Source organism: Delphinus delphis, chromosome 3, assembly GCF_949987515.2.
Source record: "Delphinus delphis chromosome 3, mDelDel1.2, whole genome shotgun sequence".
In the NCBI taxonomy this organism is placed as follows: Eukaryota; Metazoa; Chordata; class Mammalia; order Artiodactyla; family Delphinidae; genus Delphinus; species Delphinus delphis.
This window is the reverse complement of record NC_082685.1, coordinates 137,987,104-138,000,633: the sequence shown is the minus strand read 5'-3', so window position 1 is coordinate 138,000,633 and position 13,530 is coordinate 137,987,104. Positions and strand designations below refer to the sequence as shown.

Sequence of the window (13,530 nt, the reverse complement as noted above, 5' to 3'; positions counted from 1 at the left end):
AGAAAGGAAGAAAGGAAGGAAGAAAGAAAGGAGGGAGGGAGGAAGGAAGGAAGGAAAGAAGGAAGATAAAATAAAATAAAGTTATTAAAATAAAAAATAATTATTAAGAATAAAATTTGTTTTAATGAGAAAAACAAAAACGCACGAAAGAACCCTAGGACAAATGGTGGAAGCAAAGCTCTACAGACAAAATCTCACACAGAAGCATACACATACACACTCACAAAAAGAGGAAAAGGGGAAAAAATAATAAATCTTGCTCTCAAAGTCCATCTCCTCAATTTGGGATGATTCGTTGTCTATTCATGTATTCCACAGATTCAGGGGACATCAAGTTGATTGTGGAGCTTTAATCCGCTGCTTCTGAGGCTGCTGGGAGAGATTTCCCTTTCTCTTCTTTGTTTCTACCGCTGTGGGGCTCAGCTTTGGATTTGGAACCGCCTCTGCGTGTAGGTCGCCGGAGGGCGTCTGTTCTTTGCTCAGACAGGACGGGGTTAAAGGTAGCAGCTGCTTCGAGGGCTCTGGCTCACTCAGACCGCGGGGAGGGAGGGTACGAAGTGCGGGGCGAGCCTGCGGTGGCAGAGGCTGGCATGACGTTGCACCAGCCTGAGGTGTGCCGTGCATTCTCCCGGGAAAGTTGTCCCTGGATCCCGGAAACCTGGCAGTGGTGGGCTGCACAGGCTCCCCGGAAGGGGGGTGTGGATAGTGACCTGTGCTCGCACACAGGCTTCTTGGTGGCGGCAGCAGCAGCCTTAGCGTCTCATGCCCGTCTCTGGGGTGTGCGCTTTTAGCCGCGGCTCGCGCCCGTCTCTGGAGCTCCTTTAAGTAGCGTTCTTAATCCCCTCTCCTCGCGAACCAGGAAACAAAGAGGGAAGAATAAGTCTCTTGCCTGTTTGGCAGGTCCAGACTTTTCCCCGGACTCCCTCCTGGCTAGCCGTGGTGCACTAACCCCCTGCAGGCTGTGTTCACGCCACCAACCCCAGTCCTCTCCCTGCGCTCCGACCAAAGCCCGAGCCTCAGCTCCCCGCCTCGCCCGCCCCGGCGGTTGAGAAGACAAGCCTCTCGGGCTGGTGAGTGCCAGTCGGCACCGATCCTCTGTGCGGGAATCTCCCCACTTTGCCCTCCACACCCCTGTTGCTGCGCTCTCCTCCGTGGCTCCGAAGCTTCACCCCTCCACCACCCGCAGCCTCCGTCCGCAAAGGGGCTTCTAGTGTGTGGAAACCTTTCCTCCTTCACAGCTCCCTCCAACTGGTGCAGGTCCCGTCCCTATCCTTTTGTCTCTGTTTATTCCTTTTTCTTTTGCCCTACCCAGGTACGTGGGGACTTTCTTGCCTTTTGGGAGGTCTGAGGTCTTCTGCCAGCGTTCAGTAGGTGTTCTGTAGGAGTTGTTCCACGTGTAGATGTATTTCTGGTGTATCTGTAGGGAGGAAGGTGATCTCCAGGTCTTACTCTTCCGCCATCTTCCCCTCGTCCTCTGGGGTGATCTCTTGACTTCCTTAACAGTTCTTTGGATCACCTTCCCTGTGCTGTCATCAGAGGTATCCTTGATACCTTAAGCATGCCAGCCTATCTTCAAATACTAAACAAGTCATGCAGCCTTGCCCAGCAGAAAGACTACCGAGCTTCAGCTCACTGGCTGGTAGGTAGATCCCTCCATTCCTTCTCATTTAAATATGTTTTGTCCCCTAATTAACCAATTTCTAAAACACTTGGCAGATTAAACAAAGTACCTTTTAGTAGTTGACTTTCAGGCCTCTTTGGCATAGGTTACAATAAACAATGAACCAACAGCAAGTTTTTTATTGAAGAGCCAAGGATATTTTTATGTAGATTGATTAGAAATTAGGCTATATTCATATTAACCATTAAATGAATGTTAGTTTTTTTAGATTAGTGATAGTACGGAAGCTGGGGAAATCAGATCAGAGCAAGAGGGTTTGAAGGGAAAGTTGGAGAGGAAAAGGGGTGAGGACAGGAATCAGAACCTGAAGAGGAGAGTAGCTCTAAGGAGGGTCTATTGGACTCCTCTCTTTTCCCAACCAGCTGAGAAGGGAGCCATCGCAGTTAACTGCACAGGTTGGTATTTATCAAGACAAACCAAAGTATTAAAGCAGGAAGTAATTTAATCTTTCTAGACTCCTATTTGACTATTTGATATGGAGGTGACATTTCAAGGTGATTCACATAATTTTTTGTGAGGTTCTTGAGGATGTAAAAATGACAAAGTTAGTAGAATTTAATTATTTTAGTTTATGTCAGAGACTTTTTTAATATATAGAATATACATGTTTCCAAAAGGATAATTTTAAAAACAAAGTTATGTGTAATTAATTTAATTTTATGAAAGAAAATTAACAAGTGTATTCCCATAAAAAAAAAAACAGTATCTCCAAAGCATATTAAAATCTCTGCTATAAGGAAATTTATCAGCTCACCTCCAAAGAACACAGCCTATATTCAGTATGCTTTTCCTAGGATTAATCCAAAAGGCTTTCATTAAGAAACAGAGAGCCCAGCACATCCTTCTCAGGAGGGACACATCATGAGACGCAGAGACTAGGATCTACATCAGGCAAGGATGCAAATTATTCTCTTGATCATGCTAGTTATGAGTTATTTCTAATTCCTTAGTAAATAGATATCAAAATATATGGTTGGTAGATAGATAATAGAAACATAGATAGATGATAGATACATGTAGTGTACAGATATTGTGCAATATATAGATCCTTAGTGTTTTGTTGAGGTCAGTAAAATATATATAGTGTGGTATCATTGTGTTGTCTTTAAAGTCTCAGTCTAAAGAACCTCCTCCTGGTAATGAATTAGACAGTGCCTGGGGATGTTTAGAACCTTACCTATTATGATTAATTCTGGTGCCCCAAATGAATAAAAGCAGATAAGTGTATCTCCTACAGAGCTCTGTCTTGATAAGGCTACTTTCTGAGTGGGTCGACTGCGGGTTACACATTGTTAATGACCACCACATTCTAGAGTATGAGTCACTTTAAATGGTTCCACCATAAATCAATCTCTGACGAAGTGTTTATGCAGCATAGTATTCACTCTTGGTGCTTAGGAGAAGCTCCTGGTAATATTCTGTCTCCTCCGCATTCTATCTTCTTCATCCACCTCCTCCCCCACCTTTGTCATGGCTCACTCTTGAACGCTTGCCAATTAATTTCCGTCTATTCAGACCTGGAATAAGCCAAAGTAAATGAATTCGAGGAGTGACCTCACCTGGCTGTATTTACGACCCAGAGTCTCAGGGTCAGAGCATATGAAGCTAATGCTTTTTCTAGGCCTCCCACATCTAAAAATTATTTAGTCTTTCTTATTGTGGCATCAGACTGCAGAATTCATCCTGTGTGCACACTCACGGGCTTTTTTGGAAATATTACTCACTAGGTGTATTTTCCCATCAGAATATCTGTGGTGTGTTTTTTTTTTTCCAACTGCATTAGCTAATATTTTTCCAAATGAATTTCAACTTATTATTTTCTGCCAGGGACACTTATGTATGTCTGGGGCTCAAGCTGCTTGCTGGTCTAGCTGCAGATTTTGTTTTAGGACTAGGACTCTGTTTTTCTGCAGCCCACTAATAAGCCATTAAATGAAACCTTCTTAATATCATTGGAATCAGTCATTCCTTTTAAAGAAAGGCTTCAAATCTTTTCCAACTTCACAGTCCAAGGCAGAAGCCTTAATTTTTCATGACACTGAGCCCTTCCCCCACTTTTTGTATATCTGTTGATTATTTCTTGGGGATTTAAACCATTCTGCAGTATATTTTCAAGCTAAATATTATTTAGTCCACTCTTATAAAGTCAAAGTCTGGCTCATCTAGCATTCACCGTCTCTCCCAGGGTCAAAGTCCTGACCTCCAGCTGACTTGCTCCAGTTCTCATGTAGGGTTTGTAATAGTTCATGGTACACAAGAATTTTTGAAATTCTGGGCTGATGCCCCAAAATAAATAGATGTGATATTGCAAAAATAGATGTAATCTCTTCCTATAACTAAACTATTTCCAGCCCAGAACTCTCAGTCCCTCCTCATGGGTCCTAAATCATGAGAAAGGGAGGAGCCTAGCTGAGAATAAAAAGTCTTTTGATGCTAAATGATATTAAATCATACTTTAGTGATTTTTAATTCTAAATGATATGTTATTTTCTATTCCTTTATGTTCTTTTCCCACAATTCCTTTTTCCCACCACTTAATTATCAATGATAGCTTTTTTCATTGCACTGTTACAAAAGGAGAGTGAACACATCTTAAAACCAAAGGACAGACTGAATTTCTGAATGAACTTTTGTTGAACACATGGTATGCAAGCAAAAGTAAGAGCCACATTTTGTGGGAAGAAAAGAGATTTTTGTTTGATATGTTTGGCTAGAGATTTTGTTTTCTGAAACTCCAAATACTTGATTTCTCTAAGTAAGAAGAAAGCTAACAGCTAGATTTTAGAGTTTCAAAAATAAGCAATAAAATTGAAGTGTTTACAAAATGATAATGTTAGCCATTCTCCCATCTAAAAGAAAAGGTCAATTAGAAAGTAGGAAGAGGGGAATTAGAAGAGATATGGCTAAGATTTCAATCTTAGATATAGTACCCCTGAGAAATAAGGCAGGAGGATGAAATTTTTAGTTGTTCTAAATTGTTGTAGTTCTAGACTTTGAAGAAACAGATGTCAAGATGGGATTAGACATGAAAGAGATTTATTGGGTAAAACACTTGTGAGAGAAAGTGGGGAGGAAGCCAGGAGAGATGTCAGACTGTGATAAAGGTCTGAGTTCTATGAAGGAGGGAAGGAGAGAGGATGCAGACTACAGTACATTTCTTAGAAGGTTTTGGAAAAGCCTACAGGAAGCCCTTGAGCCAAAGTCATCCATCAGATGAATGCTGTTCCTTCCAGGTAGTTTCCTGACCTTCATATCCTGGCCATGCTCCTCAGTGACTGGGAACAGTCCCTGGGAAGTGTGGCTTCACTCAACCACAGTGATGCATTTCTGAGCATAACAGGTAGAGTTGTGGGTGAATATATACTCTCCAACATCAAATATCTGAGCAGCACATTTTCCTGAACACCACAGAAACCCTCATGGTGTTACGGTAAATCTTACAGAAGAGAGTAATTGTGCCTAGCTTCTGTTGACTGAAATAAATGCACAACCTAACAGTTGAGCATTATGTTTTATTTGGTAGACAAACTGAGGACTTAAGCCTGGGAGACAGCCTGTCAGATGGCTCTGAGGGATTACTCTGAGGAGGTAAAAGGGAGAAGCCAGGACAAATAGGAGTTTTTGCAACAAAAAACCTGTAGTCAGAACATCAGAAGATTACTGTTAAAGAAAAACCAGGTATCTCAAGTTAATGAATTTAGCACTTTTCTGTGTATGGGAAGATGCAAGAGTCTGGGCTCATTGAAATCATTCTTTTGATATGCTCCTTAACTATCTAGAGCCAGTATCCTGGGTTTTTTTTCTATTCTGAATCCCCTCAGGATGCACAGTTGGGGGGTGGCTGCAGTGGATGACAGCTTGATGGCCAAAACATCCTTTATTTACTGATATAGCAGGCAACATTTTTCACCCACACTTCTATCCTGAGAGAGGGCAAGCCTAGGAGTCAAGCTTCAAGTCCAATACAACACCAATACAGGTGGTCAAATACCAATAACAGAAAAAAAGATCTTGGCAGATTGACTCAGTGTAGTAAGGTAGAGAAACCAAAAAGCTGGTTGGAAATGAGTTAGGGAACCCACAGGATTCTGGTGTCAGTAGGACACTAAATGACATTGTGACCCAAGACAACGGCAGTGACCATGGATATTATTCACCAATGCCAGTAACAGTGGCATTTCAGTCACAGTGTTTGAAAACCAGGTGGGACTAATCACATGTCAGCTGATATCAGAGAACATCACCCAATGTTCAGTCTGGAAGACAACCTACACCACAGCAAAGGCCAGTGTGGACAGGAACACCTTAGTACTTGCCATGGAAGGCACTCAGTGAGTGGTAAAGACCCCAGTAATTTAGGATGGAGTCCAGATACAGATGCCTGGAAGTGGAGAGTAGGAAAACGAAACCAATATTCTCATCTGGAGCAGAGCAGCATGTGCTTTTATTGATACCTCTAACTTTGGAACAAAATGAGTGTTATACAATTGTTGGATGAGAACATGATTACTTAATTTTGGGGTCATTATGAAAATTGGTGCCACATATATACTTACACCATCAGAATACTAAGATCAGCATGTTTATCTGATTTCTTTAATGAACAAACAAGGAATGAATTACAATATTTATTTGCTTTTCCACACTATGTATCTTTCTAATAAGTTTGAAGCTAATATATCTGAATTCTTTGTAAGTTGTTAACAGTAAGCAGAGCTGATTTCAAGAAAAAAAAGATTCTAATAAGAGCAGACTCAAGTGTTTGCAGAAGAAGCTAAGTGTTAGCCCTATGGCAAAGTGCTAGATTTCATCAACTGGGGAATCATTTCAACACTTCAGGGACTTCTATAACAGCAGAAATGAGTGGGAGATTGGGAGACCAAGGTTCTCCCTCTGAGAAGTAAAACTGTGAGGAAGTCAAGACAGGATGGGGAGCTGCAATTCATGAAACGTGGGCCACGCCATTCTGGGGGTAAAAAACATGAGGCGAAACAGAACTTTTCCCCTGGCTCTACCCTACCCACAATTCCAGGGCCTCCATGCCCCACTCGAAGCCCAATTCCTTCAGTAGAGATTGTGTCTTTCAAGATAAGCACTAGCTCCTGAACTATCATATGGTGTCTTCACCCTCCTCCCTCACCAAGGTGTCTTGTTGCTTTTTATTTCTGATAACAGTGAATGGCCACCTCCGGACCGGCCTCCCTGCCTGAGTTCAGAAGAGGAGCAAATGCTTTCCCTCAGGAGGTAAGGAAGCTACTGCTGCTCTATTTTGCCTCTGCTCTCATTTATATTATCAAAATTAATATTTCTGTTCATTCGTGAAGAGCTTTTTCCCTCAGCTCTATTGAGGTATAATTGACAAGTTAAATTTGTACATATTTAGGGTATACGGTGTGATATTTTGATATATGTGTGTATTCAATATGAATTTTTTTTTACCACAATCAAGCTGGCTAACACATCTATCATCTCATATAGTTACTTTTTTTTTTTTTTGGAGAACAAGATCTACTCTTAGCAAATTTCAAGTATACGATACAGTATTGTTAACTGTAGCCACCCTACTGTACATTAGATCTCTAGAAATTAGTCATCCTATATATCTGAAACTCCAAATGAAATAAAATCAGTATCTCAAAGAGACATCTGCACCCTCATGTTCATTGCAGCATTTTTCACAATATCCAAGATATGGAAACAACCTAAGTGTCTGTCAACAGGTGAAGGGACATCGAATATGTGATATATATAAAAATATATACAAATATTATTCAGCCTTAAAAAAGAAGGAAATCCTGTCATTTGCAACAAAAGAGATGGACTTCAAGGGCATTATGCCAAGTGAAATAAGCCAAACAGAGAAGGATAAATACTGCATCATCTCACTCATGTGGCACCTAAAAATGTTGAACTCTTAGAAGCATAGAGCAGAATGGGGGTCACTGGGGCTGAGTGGTGAGGGAAATAGGGAAGTGTTGGTCAAGGAAAAGAGTTTTAACAATCTGTCTCTGCTAAAGATGCCATTGCTCAGAGAGCTTGGGCAGAAGTCTTGAGCAGTTCCTGCTGTGATGATACAAGTCTGTGCCTCAGAGAAGCTGTGTGCTGTGTGATCGTGTAATACTAGAATGTGGGTCTTGGAATGGTGCTGCACTATATTACCTATTCTTGTAGAGACTTTCAGGAAACAGTGCTTCCATTTTCATTCTGAGTCCTTCCTCTCCAGCACTCAATACACCCAGTGGCAGATACTGTGTTATGCTCAGTCATTCCTCCCTCAGACCTGTGGCAAATTCCTCACATCAGAGTGTGTCCCTATATTCCTTTCCCTTGGGATGAATTCCCCACCGTCAGGAACCTCTGCTCTCAGACCTCTTGCAAGGAACCCTCAACCATGCCATGCATTCCTAAGACCATGGGTAAACACGAGCTCCAGCTGGGACCCATGCTCCAATTCTTTTATCCTTTCATTCAAGACCATTTAGTGAGCTCCTTCCCCAGTAGATACTAAACTGTGTGTAATGTAAGAAGAAATGAGTGAAAGACCTTGCCCTCAAGAAATCTACAATCTTAGCACACTGAGAAGCCCCGAATATAAATAAATTTTCTTGTAACGAGCAATAGAAGAGCAGAGAAACCAAAAATAATTTATCAGAGGCATCTGAGGAAGTTTATGGAAAATTTGACACTAGACTGAACCTTGAAGGATAGGTAGAGTTTGGACAAATATTATCATTGTTGATGTTTTCACAACTTTTCTAAGAAGGATCTGTCCATGTTTAACATGAAGAGAAAAATCATATGACTCAATAACAAATCAATAATACTTTTTAAATATTTGAAAGTCTGTTAACATTGTAGAAGGAGTAGATTTACTCTTTGTAGCTCCAAGGAATAGAAGAGCATTACTGGGTGGGAGTTACAGAAGATAAATTTTTAAAAAGTTTTAAATTTTACCTACTTCTTTAAAAAAAGGCTGCCTTATGAAGTACCTTATCAAGCACATGCTACCTATTAGGGATATCACAGAATAATTGTTCTCAAAGAAGGATCTGGGAACCCCTGAAGTTCCCTGAGACATTTTCAGGGGATCTATGAGGTCAAAATGAATTTAATAATAATACTGTGGTAGGCAGAATAATGCTTTCCCAATGATGTCCATTGGGAAACCAATACACCAATAAACCAATTTCTTTAAAATTAAAGAAATTTTAAACCAGAAGAACTTGGATAATAGTCCATGTTCTAATTTCAGGAACCTGAGAATATGTTACATTAATGGCAAAAGGAATTAAGACTGTAACGAATTAAAGGTGTTAATCATGGGACCTCAAAATAAAGAGACTATGCTGGATTATCTGGGTGGGTCCAATGTAATCACAAGTGTCCATAAAAGTGGAAGAAGGAATCTGAAGAGGGGCCCAGAGAGATGACAGTATGAGAAGGACTGAGCCCAACATTGCTGACCTTGAAGATGGAAAGAGGACATAGCCAAGGAATGTTGGTGGCCTCTCAAAGCTGGAAAAGACAAAGAATCCAGATTCTCCCCGAGAACCTTCAGAAGCAACACAACCCTGCCAACACCTTGATTTTAGCTCAGTGACACCCATTTTGTATTTCTGATCCCCAGAACTATAAGATTATACATTTTAATTTTTCTAAGCCACTAACTCTGTAGTAGTTTGTTACAGCAGTAGTAGAAAACTAATACAAATATAAGATGTCATATGGCTTTTTCACTCTCATTCTCTCATGCATGTACACTGGGGTTCTCCAGGGGCTATTTGAATGAAATAATACAACAGATTGAATACAGAAGCAGATATGAGTATCCATATGTTAAACAGTGCCACTCTTGTAAATTTCTAGAAAACACAGTTATTCCTCATAAAAATGTTATTTATCTTAACATGTAATAGGTCTAGATTTAAATTTCTAATATGTTAAATCTTCATAACTATAACCCACTTAAACCAAAGCTCTTTGGAGTTCTCAATAATTTTTAAGAGTATAAAAGGGATACTGAAACCAAAAAAAGGGACCACCCCTGTTATAATAGGAACTCCTAATTTTGGTGGATAGTTGTGTCTTTCCATTGCTAAGACTATATGAATATATAAAAGGGACCCAGCACAAATGAATTTTGATGTGAGAGACGAGCAGGGAAAATTGTGAATTAGTGAATGAGAGTCATATTGTGAAGAGCAGGCAGGGGAGATGCACCACATGGTTAATTCTGGAAGGACATCGGTGTTAAAAGATGTTGAGGCTTTGTGGGAGCCGCAGTAAGATGAAAGAAGCAGAAAATACACTTTTACATGTTTTATATATGTGTTTGGTATCCTGCACTACCTTCTCTGCTAGAATATGAAAAAGAAACTCTAAATAAAATAATACACATATAATAGTGTTTGGAGTATATAATATCTGTCTGCCTTTACCCACATTGCTTGAAATAAATAGGGTAGAGGTAGGTGGAACCCAAATTAAAAGTCACCTGTCTCCCTACAAAATAAAATCGACATCTTGAGGCAATGTCCTCTTGGAAGACATAGGAGGGTCTAAAATTTTTATTCAGGCTAAAACTTTTATTCAAAAACCGTAACTTACTCTTGAGAGCTGCATTATCTCTCGGCAATACTACTTTAATCAGATGGAAAAATAGGTGGTTTCCCAGTGTGGGTGATTCCAAGTTTCTAAGGCAAAACTATTTGCACTTGAGCCTGAGAACCTCCCAGTGGATCACTGGAACTATAGCAATACTTTACTGAGGCATAGACCACTTACAGACTGCTGTACTCTGAGTACCAGGAAAAAGGCAAAAGAAGTTTTGAGCTGCATAGATAGAGGTCAAGGATTCTAAGGAGTAAAACTTATGAAATTTGCCATTAGAACAGCCTCTCAACTGCTGTTAACTCTAATTCTACATGCGTCTAACACACTTGCTGATATAATGCTTAGGTCACAGAACCGACAACAGAAGCAGAAAAGTTAGAATTAGAAGGTCAAGAAAAGGAAGAACCCAGGGCAGGCACCCTAATAAGAGGTGCCATTTATTTCTTGCATTCCATATGCCTTCATATATTTTTTCTGTAATCCTGATAATCCTAAAAGGTAAATGCTCTTCTTCCATTTTACATGTGAAAGACATCTGGCCTTAGAGTTTGAGTAACATGCCTGACACTCTACAACACACCCAGACCTGGGTAGGGATCCTCGCTGAGTACAAATCACAGAGGTCAATGTTTACATCCATACATTACAGCATTTTTCTTCCTCCCAAATGGGCTTCTCATCAAAAATTATTTAGAAACAAAATATATAGACAGGGTTTTGAGATAAAAATATCATGCGTTCAATACTTAAATGTTGTGATTCCATAAATTCTAATTACCAAAATAAAAGATATTCATTAAAATGTGTTCATTCTTTCTATCCGATCTTTTTCTGTTGCATCTTCCCTCATAGAAGGAATTCAGAGAAAATCTATTTAAATAAGGAATCAGATGATTTTAATGAAGCCATGTTTTTAAAAGGCTGCTTTTATTTTAACTAATTAGATATATTTCAGAATTAGGTCAGAAATAATTCCTCTCCAAAGACTTAACAAAACCAGAATTTCTAGAGTTCATTAAGGAGAGGGTAACAGCCTCCAGTAAGATGCTTTGGAGAAAAGATAGGTGAGTGGCCCAAGGGGATCTAAGCTTCCTTTGAAAATCCCTCAAACAAGAGCAGGCAGGAGTGGGGCACAGGGGAGGGGGCAACATGGAGGAGGGGATGGCTCTGTGGGCTTATTTCTTTTTTTAAGGAAAAAATTCTCTTTTAGTGGTTATTTTCCTTCCTTGTGTCTCAGGAAACCACTAGTCATTTCTAAGTTCTCTACTTCCCAAACCCCTTCCCTTCTCCCCATCCTCTTCCTCTCCCCCACCTCCCCTCCCCTTTCCTTCTCTTTCTCCTCCCCTCCTACCTCTTCTAACTTGTTCTTTACATTCCTTTCCTCCATTCTTTTATTCTTTGTACATTTTTCTCTTCGTTTCTATTTCTTCTTTCTGTTCCACTGTTTTCTTGACATCTTTATTATTTAAGGAAATACTCCAAAGAACAATGCTTTCCTCCCAAATATCACATCATCCTAGAGTTTGGCCAGACCTTAAAGAAGGGGCCCTGAGCTGCCTTCTCCTCTCCTCAAAGAAATAAGAATTTCATCATGGAACCACAGGTTACCTGCTTTCATCTTATAACACTCCAGCATAAAATTCATCTTTATCCTTCAAAACTACAGACTGTACATTTCAAATATAATGACCTCCTCTATAAATGTAGCAAATTCAACTCTTGTTTTTGCAAAGAATCTCAAAAGCACAAATAACTAATGTATGTAGCTAAATTTCTGTAAGCTCAATGAGGGCAGGGACCATGTTGTTCCTTTTATGTATTTATTTCTCTGGCCATTATATATGCAGAGTCTGCACCATATCAGGCACGTAGAAGACCATCCATATTTAGGCTAAAAGAATGAATGAGTGCAAAATTCTATAATTTGACCATCTATAATTCTTAATTCAGACCAAAACACTAAAGAAATGTTAAACCAGAAGAACTTGGATAATAGTTCTGAAAAGGAATTGATTTGATCTTTTGTTTTATTTATTGTTTTTTGCTCTTTATTTTAATGGAAGAATCTAAAGGGTAAAAATTATATATACTAAAATTTTGCTTAACCAAAGAATGGGAATATATACTTAATTGTACTTTTGGGGGGAAAGAGGAATGTAAAAGACAAAAAGTGAATAGGGGGATATTGAAAAAAAAATCTGAACTCTGAGGATGTTTTGAAGTCAATATGCAAACCAACTCCTACTCCAATATGCATCTATATCCAGAGATCACTGGCTAATGCACAGGGAGGTAAAATCTCCATAGCTCCATAGCTAAGTTGCCTGCTCTAAAGAATTTCTCCTTCTCTGCTGTGTGCATGTATGTACATGCACTGCCTTGCTGACTGACTACATGAATATGAGTGTGTCTCTTTGTCAAACGAATATGAAAATCTTCACCTTACATTACCTATCTCTATTTTAAGAGGGTTTTTCCCCAGCCCGATCTCTCTGAATCCACCCAGAAAAGTACACAAATCTAAAAGAAGAAGGTTCTTGCTGGCTGTGAAATCTCCAAGTCAAAGAAAATAATGATTAATATTTCTTTTCTTGTCCTCAGGAATGAACAGAAAACCAGCACAGTGGTGTAGTACCTGCTTGCTAGTTTTCATAAAAATAAAATCATAGAGGGAAAAGACACTTGAATATATCTGCCAATACATTCACAAACAGCTACAGAAAAAAGTTACTACAAGTGTCAACATGAAGAAAGAAGATAATTTGACTAGGGAAGCAATTGGTTTAAAGGTAAAATATGAAGACCTCTTGAATTCATAAATATATATTCTTTTTTTTCTTTTTAAATCATTAAAGCTAGTACTGTAAACAGAAAAGAGAACAAAGTTTTATTAAAATTTGCTTTGAATAACACTGCAATGAACATGGAGCAGATATCTCCTTCAGATAGTGATTTCATTTTTTTCCAGTAAATACCCATGATTGGAATTGCTGGATCATATGGTAGTTCTATTCTTGACTTTTTTGAGGAACCTCCATACTCTTTTCCATAGTGGCGGCACCAATTTACATTCCCACCAACAGTGCACAAGGGTTCCCTTTTCTCCATATCCTTGCCAACACTTGTTATTTCTTGTCTTTTTGATACTAGCTATTCTAACGAGGTGAGGTGATATATCATTGTGGGTTTTTTCTTTTTTTTTTCCATTGGAATTTTGATTTGCATTTCCCTATTAG

At 39.4% G+C, this 13,530-nt stretch overlaps 1 protein-coding gene across 5 annotated transcripts in view; it reads left to right on the top strand.

Annotated features, from left to right (window-relative positions):
• FBXO4 (F-box protein 4) overlaps positions 1-13,530 on the top strand; it is a 395,613-nt gene that overhangs the window by 355,498 nt on the left and 26,585 nt on the right. For all 5 annotated transcript variants that reach the window (XR_011246428.1, XR_011246427.1, XR_011246424.1 and 2 more), the window contains 2 exons: positions 6,857-6,925; positions 12,896-13,083. The gene's annotated coding sequence lies outside the window, so the exon portion shown is untranslated. The remainder of the gene's footprint in view (positions 1-6,856; positions 6,926-12,895; positions 13,084-13,530) is intronic.